Here is a 9,828-nt window from a genome sequence, read left to right as displayed (position 1 = left end):
ACACTGGCAAACTGACGCCCCCTCTCTGTCTGAACCCTATTAAACCAGTTTCACAGCATTATTTAAAAAGTAAAATCCACAGCTTTCCCTTACATTACAATTTTACATAACTCAGGCATAACCCAAGAGGAAGGCAACTGCCATTTACTTAAGAAAAAAATCTCTCTGAGAGCTTGCTAGCCGACTGATATATCTCCACTGCAGCTACAGACATTTCCCCTAATGAGCGAGGAAAAAAGTCTCAAAATACATGTTTATATTATTTATGGGCCCTGGCAGAACTGCACCAGGCCTTCTACCCCTCCCTGCCTGTCTTTATTTGTGTAGGATTCAGACTGTTTTTTCCTAATTTAAGGCTGGATTATGGCGCTGATGTACAGGCAGGTTTTGGATTATCAGTACACTGAAAAAAACCTGCAAAACATTGTGTTAAATGTGTTAATTACTTTCCCCGGCTTTCTAATGTGCAGGTGAACAGTTGCCCCTGCTGCACAGAGATATGCTTCTGTCTCCTCTAACCAAACACCTTTCCCTTTTAATAGACCATCCAATGTAGAAGTACTAGCCTGGGAAAGTATTTGCATTAACATACAGTAATCTACGCTAAAGATACAGCTGTACCTAGTTATATTTAGATTGCCAAGGGGGTAAAGTTTCCTTGCATTCATTCCCTTCAGCCCTGCTAAGACCAAGCATGATCTAGAATGTAATATTTATTTAGTTTCAGAGCACTCAGTGTAACTGCTCAGGAAATCATTGTATTTAAAAAGATTCTCCCGTGTTTTAGGAACCTGATCAGTGAACACTAAATTTAAAATTTCTAGAAGCAGCTTTTGTGTTCCTACTGAGCGATGAACTGAGCAACACAAAAAGACAAGGTTGCAGCTGTTCTTTTTAGGTTCTGCAGTAGTACTGCAGTATCTGCCTTAAATTTGATCAGTTTTGGTGCTCAAAGGTGACACATCCGAGTTCTTTTGGTGAACAAGTTTTAAAACCGTTTTGATCTTTCAGGAGCAGGATTTGAAGTACCCCATCAGGAGCGTATTTGGATTCCTCAGAAGAATGTCCCTTTATATTTTTTTCTGCACATTTGCGATATCTTGAAGATGCCTATTTACCATCTGTCTGAGCACCACTGGACACTGTGCTAGAGAGCACCAGCGGACACTGTGAAGCTCAGAACAACAGCACAACTGTTTCTGCTATCGGGTACCTCGTTAATTCAAAATACTCTGTATATCCACAGTGAATTGAGTGATTGGTGCAAAAGCTATGGGACTTAAATTATAAACGAGTTATAAGTAGGAAAATCAAGTTTGTTCTTTAGGTATAACTGTGGTGTAGATGGGTATCAGGGCTGTGCCTGTATGCACATCCAGTGCTTGTAAGTCATCGATTCCTTGGATGGTCCACAAGAAAATGGGCCAATTTGAAGCTCGGTGATTGACTGGACTTGAGCATGTGTTGTGGTGATCATGTAGGAGAACTGAGTAAAATAGTGCTTTGAGGAGTCTCTCCCGAACCAACTGAAGATGCTGCTGCAAGGACCCTTGCAATGAAGACTCCTGTCCATCCTGTGCAGGAGATCTGATTCCCTATGAGAGCATTACCCTATGCCGAGACCCTAATAACTGTTTTTCCTTTTAGCAAACACACTGTCCAAATGTTTGTGCAATATGATGAGGGTGAATGTGGTAATAAAAGTAGACTTTCCTCATCTCCTGATACTTGTTATGCTCTTCTAAAACCCTGCTGACTCCTCCTGTCTAATTTCGATGGCCATCTCTCCCTTACGCTCTCACGTGGAGACAAAGTGCCAAGGAGAATGATGCTTTCAGGTGGGCTTGCCTAGTTATTCCTTTTTAATGCCTGAAAACAAAGGCAATTGTAGATATTAAACAGATGTATAAACAATGCCACCCATTTTACACAGATGTGTGCAGTTCTGGCCCTCTATTTTATTGGAGCAGTTAACATTTGTAGTACTGGAAAACAAAGTGCTCAGTACACATTTGAAGATGGTTTATGTTTCCTCTTTAAACAGGAGGGCTGCATATGGGCCTTTTTAATGACAGTTTTTCTTAGATGAACAGTTTCTAATAGTAAATCATATTGCTTTTGTTTTCACTGTGAGGGTCACAATCAGTAGTTTCATGAACAGGATTTGCTTTAGCTCTCCTGAGAAAAATACATACAGAAATAAATGCATTTCTCACAAACAGTCAAACTGATCTGAACTGCACAGAAGGTAAAACTCTCCATGAACTGGAAACAGATAAACAAAAATAAAAAACATTCGCCTATATTTGTTGGTAGAATAATCAGACATTCATCAGTAGTTTCAGAGACCTGCCTTCTACTGTCCTGAGTTTTCCTCCTTTTGACCTTCAGAACTCCCAGTGTCAAAAACAATCATCATCAGTGTTTTGTGTTTACCTGTATCATTTGCAAATGCCTGGAGCTTCCAATTTGTCCAGTTGCCCTCAGGTGCAAAAAAGAAGTAAACAGCTGCTGAAAAACCCTTCTTATACCAGCCTGATCGCTCAGCTCTCAGAACTTTTAAGCATCCTCTCAGATAGTTGCATTCCCTTTAAGAAACATTCAGAGAGAGCATTCAGGGCCATAGTGAGATATTTTGGCACCCATAGGAGGTTGTTAATTTGGTTTTCTTCACCCGCTGAAAGAGCGTTAGAACTGGTAAGTGAAGAGGCCCTCCCCCATTGCCACTTTGGATTAAGCAGAGGACTCACCCTGTTGAGGAGACCTCATATGGATCAGATCCTGGTGCTTTCACCATATTTCCAGCCGTTTGGTGTCCCCATGCGATGCTTACTATGGTCCATGCGTTCCCTCAGCTTTAATGGCTAGTTTCCAATATGGAATATATCCACTCTGTTACAGTAGAAATTCAAAGAGAGCATGTTTGATCTAAAAACATTACAGTTACATTATCCAAATAAAAGTAGGCTGTTGAGAAAGAGCTTTGGGAACTTCAAGGAGAAAAACAACTTTGAAATTTTGTTCCTTTTCTCTCCCACTATGGATTTAGTTTTATACTCTATAAATTATCTAAGAATCAGCCAAAATAAAAATGCAGCTACTTCTGTTTGTATAGAAATGAAAATTAACATGTGGAAACTAGCCCAGGATTGTGTACTGTTTTATGAGAGCTACCTAAACTTACAAATGGAATGTATATTTGTCAAATTTTGTCGAGGGAATTAGGGAAACGTATTTCACTAAATACACAATCTAAGAGAATGTGAGAACGAATGTGACTGTGGCGTACGTAGGTGTGGTTCTGAGCCCGTAAATATGCAAGCAGAAGTGTAATTCTGGTTTTGTGGTTTGCATACTGATTGCAAATGGACTATACTAGCTGTAATTCCATAAACACGCTAAACCAGCATTGCCGCTGCTAGAAACGTTCTTCCTTTTTTCCAGCACCAGACGTTCGTTCCTGGCCTGTTTGATATTTTTGCTAGTGTAACCATTTGTCTGGCTGACTAGGAAATTAAACTGAAGAACTAATCGTGCTTAACAGTAATCCTTTTTCTTAGTAGTTATAACCAGTTTCATTTGCTCAATCCAGTTTAGTACTATCGGCGTATTTGGCAGTATTTGCATGATCAGAATTTGTCTTCTACAACATAAAGCAATGCAAATACTTCAATAATGATTAGTAGTACCTACCCATCTTGAGATATCTTTCTGGAACTGAAATTTCAAAGTTGGAGGAATATGACGGATGTGTGGCTCCTTATCTGACTCTCCAGCTTTGTTAGAGTGTTCCAGGCTGGGCTGCCGTCATTAAGAAACCTGCAATCTCCAGAATGTTTCTGAAAATGCAGGGTTTCCTTTACTGTTAAGTCAATTTAAATGCACACTTACATGATTAAAGGTTGGCAGATATGTGAAAAGAAAGTTCACTGTCACTGGGATGAATATGGAAGGAGAGAAGAGCTGAATTCAGACCCATGGGTCATGCACATATGTAACCCCACTGCCACTGATAAAAACTGTTTCAAAACTATTTCTTATAGGAGCCAAGATTTACATGATCAGAGCTATGCTTACTTGCAACCTGACATGAGAGCAGCAAGAAGCAATCTGTCCAACCGATAAAAATGCATGAGTGACTCTTGCCAGGGAATGTTTCCCACAATTAAGAATGCACATTTTATGCCTAGTTCATAATTTTGGGTGATTGTTTTTATACACAAGTAGGTACTCTTCCTCCAATTAATTTTTCCTCCCTTTTTATCAATGTATTTTCCTTTAGCAACCTGAAATTCCTATTTTTATCTTTAAAAAACAACCTGAGAGAGACTTGCTGGATTCTGAGTGAAACTGATAAAACTAAAGAAATTCAGAGATAATGGTAGAAATTGTCTTACATATTTTTATTCTTCTCCCTCTGCCAAGTCTGAAATGTAAATTATGGGAACCTGCACAGTGTAGTGCTTAAAGATAAACACGTGCAGTTTCAAGTCAAAAATTTCATAAGAGAAAAACTATGCTGCAAGTATTCCTGGGTTCGGTCCATGTGTTTTTAGCTTTGAAATGCCACAGAAGGCACAGTTCTTACATTTTATCCAGAATGTGACATGTCAAAACAATCTATGCAGCAAATTAATGCAAATGCTCAGTATGTGACATTTATCTAAAGGGCCCAGATGTTAGCCAGCTCTTTCTCTCCACTATTATTTTTTATATTCAGCATTAGTAAAATTCCAGATGTTTTTGATTTTTTTTTCAGTCACCACTCTAGGAAATTCTATTAGTGATTTTTCCTAAAAATTCCAAATGCCTAAAGGTTAAAGCTCAAGTGAAAACCATCACTTTGCTTTTCAAGCCACATTCACTGGCTCAAGAGTGGCAAGAGCCACTGCCTTGCTTGCTTGGATCTACCTCTTTCAGTAGACCACTGAGAAAGGCTGAAATTTTGCTCCTTCCAAAACTTCAAAGAATTTTCTTCATGGAGGCATGTCAAACTTCTTTATCTGTTGTTGAACTCTTTGAACAATATGCTGCATTCAAACGTAAGGGAGAGTGGAAAGTTCAGGAAATTGCTAAGGTGCAGCAAATAGGTCTCACCTTACAGAGTCAGGAAGTGCAAGTGTCAGCTCATTATTTTTGAGTGTAAGCATCTCTGCACTTTAAACCTTTATGCCACAATGAACTGAGGAAAGACAAAGTAGATTCATTTTGTATCTCTTATGGCACGTTCATGTCCTAAAACTGTGATAACCGAACTGTCTTGAGCATGGTCTAGGATCACTTGCAAGTTATGGCCTCATCAAGCCTGCTTTGGTAATCCCTCTCTTAGACAGGCAATGCTCTCACCTTGAAAATGTGCCAAGGATTTGGATCATTCCACTCATTTTCTCTCTGCTGTGGCATCGCTTGCTGGGGCTGTCAAAATCCCAGGTAAAGCTTAAGCTTTTTTCTGCAATGAAAGGCCCAGAAGCTGCTTGCCTATAGACTGAAGTTTGCAGTAGCTTGGCCAAAAAGCTGCTTGTGAACTGGAGAGCATAACCTAAATATTCTCCAAGTCACATGCCTGCGCTGCACTCAGGAGGGGGGTTGTTTATGTAGCGACAGCAGCAAAGCTACAGCAGCAAAAGCTTGTCCACTGCTTGGTGGATGAAGCCTTCGCTGCCTGTAGGCTTTGCTGCTGGCAGTAGGTGAGCTAGCTAACCGAAAGGGCAGATACCTGTGGTATTTGCACTTCAATGGCTAGGCATCCACAGCAGTGCAATGCCTTTGAGAGAGAAAAGTCTTATTTTATTATTTTAAGTGACTTTGGATAATAAACATGTGTACGTATAGCATGGGCTGAAGACACTCTGAAGTTGACTTTCTACATTAAGAGTTGCCTGTGAATACTCTATGTGTTAGTGGGTAACATGCCTAGATCATGGAATCTTTGTTTTAGGTCTTGCTGATATATGGGGCATGAGGTCTATTGTCCTGACAATATATGTAAGCCTTGGTTTTGTCTTCTTTCTTTCAGGTGTTTGTATCGCCCTACGAATCTTCTTGTCTCTTTTTCTCCCCCTCTCCAAGCACACAGGCTATGTAAGTGTATGCTTTGCATTTTCAGAATGTGAATAAATAGGTAAGGGACAATTGGTTTCATCAGGTTACTGTATCTGAATAGCATATTGGGCTTACTTGCTTGCTTTTTTTTTTTTATGTGTTACATTTAGCTGTGACCTTGAATTTTGTTTTCTTTTGTTCATTTGTTTGTTCCAGATAAGGATTTTTTTTAAATCTCTCCCTACCTTGAGAAAGGTGAGAAATGGATTTTATTTTTCAAACTAGTACATGAACATACTGTATTTCCTAGCAGAATGTTATAAGGATACAGCACTGGGCCCTCCATCAGAGAATGCTTTCGTCTTCTACATGCTGGCTAGCTAATATTCTTTTTCCTTTGGGTAGACTTCTCTTTTGAATGTATATTCATGTTAAATAGGGTTGCTCTAAAAAGTCACAACTGAGTCATTCTAAAGAGTCCCTACTGACTTTGCTTTGTGTTTTGCATTCTTTTTTTAAGGATTTCGTAAGAACACAGACAAGAACACAGATTTGTAGAGTCACAGGCCTTAATCGTGAGACTGGCTCTGCACCTGCATAGTGCAGTGAGGAACTGTAAGTCTGCCGAGGACTTGAAAGAGACTATTTCTAGTAGTGTAGGATGGGAAGCAGCAGCTGTCACTGCATTGTTGTTCCATGCACTAAGAAACTAAAATGCCTCTTAATACCCTGTGTCATCTTTGGATAGCAGCTATAATATATAAAAGAACACGTTTATTCAGGGTCCAGCTTTGCTCCTCAGACTTGCTCTAAAAGATGGCTTGTTCTGGAAGGCGTTCCAAGTTTGGCATCTACTGAGTCTCCTACTAGGCTGAGTGGGTTACAAGGGTTTTCTCCTCTCACCTGCTGTGTAAGGATCTGACAAAAATTCAGTCTCCAAATACAAGGGAGCTCGGAGGGCACTGTCAGGGCCCAGAGTTCATCCCCCTTCTAGGATTTTATTTGGCTAAGTTAAAGAATTTATCTGGCTAAGTCTAAAGTCAGCTCCTTCACTGATAAGAGGTCTTGTGAAGAAAGCTAGGAGTGAGGGCCTCCCTCTCCTTTGGGAGCTGCTTTTAAGCTGAGGCTTTACCTCTGGCCCCTACCTGTGTGACATCACAGCTGGGCAGCAGCTGTGTCTGTGGCTGGTCTCCTACCTGCGCGAGTCTGATCCTGACTCAGACCCATTGGCTTGGCTTCTTGGCTTGACCTCAAACCTGCCTCATCGCTACGGACTTGCTGGGTGATGACAGTTGTGTCTTACCCTGATCCCTGGCCCTGGCCCTGATCCTGATCCTGACCCAGGTTGCCGCTCTGCATCCCCGCTCCTTGTTGACGAGGTCACTGCTCGTGCTGGCCTTGTTCTCATGCTCCTCTCCCAGCTCACCTTCCCTTGCAGAGCAGCAGACCCTCGCTGCTCCCTGGCAGCCATTGTGACACTAAAGAGATAAGATAGTTCTCAAAGTTCTCTATACAGACTTCCTGGCTCAGGAGCATAAATCAGTTCAATATATATTTATTGAATAAACTCCAAAATTTTTATTTGAGTGAATGGACTTAGTGCTTTTATGAACAATTACGATGGTCTATAAATTCATTTCTGATTTATTTTCAGTAATGTGAATAACAGAAATCATTTAAGACATCCCAGAAGACATTTTGTAAGCTAGACCATAATCTGCCCGTCCAGTCTGGGAAAATGTAAGGTAGACCCCAGGCTGTGACTCTATTAGACAGTGGTGATTTTTCCTTTATTCCACAGACAACTGATTGCTGGCACTTCTTCAGAAGCATAGTGAAGCATATTCAAACTGCTAGGATTCTAAGTCGACTTGAACTAGCAAATTCAGGTATTGGAAACAATCTGACTGTGGAGGCAAAAACTCCATACAGCTAATTTGCTTGCCCCCTACTAGTCTGTTACTGGTAACTCAGGTATCTTTGCACTGCCTTGCTGTGTACAGTGAAACACATCCTGACAGAAGCAGCAAAAATATATAGGAACAGTCTTTATTTCTTAGTATTCTGAAGTTTGAGTTTTTGATAAATGATATATTCCAGAGGAAAGCTGGGTAATTTCAGTCTCTGATTACAAAGCTTTTTGTCACTGAATTTCATATTTTCCTTAAGAACCTCGTATACTTTTTTCCATTGTTGGTGGGCCTGTAGTTGAGCCTGCCATGACTGTGTAAAGGTAAAGAACAGAATGCGGTTCTTCAGCCCTCTTTCCCTTTCCTGCCTAGTGGAATAGGTATTGGGGTTGTGCTTCAAAAATATTTAGAGTGTGTAGTTGCTAAAAGAAGGTCAGAAAAACCACAGATGCAGTCCACGTGCCAAAATCCTTTTCAGTAACAATAAGCATTTGAGAGAAGACTGTTGCTCTCCCCCTGACACAAGCATCCTTAATCATTACCTTCTTTCCCATTACTTATATCAGTAGGCCAACTCACCTTTTGTTTACATACCAGTAGTCCATTAATATTTTAAAATCATTAGAATATATATAGTGTTCCTTTGGTATTTTATATCAAGTTACACTGCTAGTGATACAAGTACACAACTTAATTCTGGTTTTCAAGCTGCCTTGGTTGCATAAACTCAGAGTTGTGTGCCTAGGTCTGTCATCCACGCAGTTATACTCTCCAGCCATGCTTCTCAACCTCCCACTTAGCTGCCTCTTCATGCTAATCCTTCCCTTTTCACTTGACTAATTTTGTGACCGTACATGAGGCTGACATCAATTCAAAGCACAAGCTCTTCTTATTTTCTAAAACAATTTCCTGAACGTTATATACCTGCAGTATGGGTTGGAAAATGCCTGCGTTCCCTAACACTCCGGGATATTGTCCCAGTAAGGGACAGCAAATAATCACCTTCTAAATCCTTCACTATTGGTTCAAGTAAGGGCATCTTACAAACTTTTTGGTCCATCTGTGTCCAATTTATGTTTGTGGTCTTTTAAATCCTTCTTATCAATATTCTTTGGTAGGAAATGCAAGCTCAGTAAATCCCAGATCCTCTGTCACAAGTTTAAACTGAGATGAGGAACCTGCTGTGCTACAGGGGTTCAAACACTTAGCAAGAGACAAGCACAGACTTTGGCCCAAATGCCTTGCAGTCTAAATAGATACAGATAAAGCAAGTACAAGTAGAGCACCAGAAAGATAAAATAGCTTGACTGAGGTCACACAGAGCAGTGGCACAACTGAAAGAGCCTGGATTCTGCAGGCCAGGCCAGTGCCCTGTGACGTGCCCTCTCTTCCTACTGAACAAATAGACAGGGATCGTGGGCTGCAGCCTTCAGCTACTACTCCTTTGCTCTGAGGAGAAAATGTTTAACCTTCTGCTGCCAGGAAAGCTTATATAACATCAGACTAAATGACAGGTTTTCAACCAAAATATAGCTCTGACTTCTAATCCTGGATTCTGTTTCAAAACTATGATGACATAAAGGTCAAAAGATGCAACTCCTCTTATTTCTAGCAGACTCCTCTTCTCCTTCAGAGATATAATAGTTCAACTTTAAATTTTTCCCATAGCTGTATGATTCCCATTTCCTTCTATAATGTGCATAAAAGCAAATCCAATTTCTTTTAGTAAGTCTACAAGGTACTGCTATTTCAGAAATATTTCTGAAAAAGAAGGGAATCATATGTTATTGAAACCTATCACACAAGTACTGAGACATCCAGTCACTCTGGAGTATTCTTAATTTTTTTGTGTTGAACAAAAACTTATGGCAGGCAA

The sequence above is a fragment of the Struthio camelus genome, chromosome 8, assembly GCF_040807025.1.
Source record: "Struthio camelus isolate bStrCam1 chromosome 8, bStrCam1.hap1, whole genome shotgun sequence".
NCBI classification, from domain to species: domain Eukaryota; kingdom Metazoa; phylum Chordata; class Aves; order Struthioniformes; family Struthionidae; genus Struthio; species Struthio camelus.
This window is presented reverse-complemented; position numbering follows the sequence as displayed.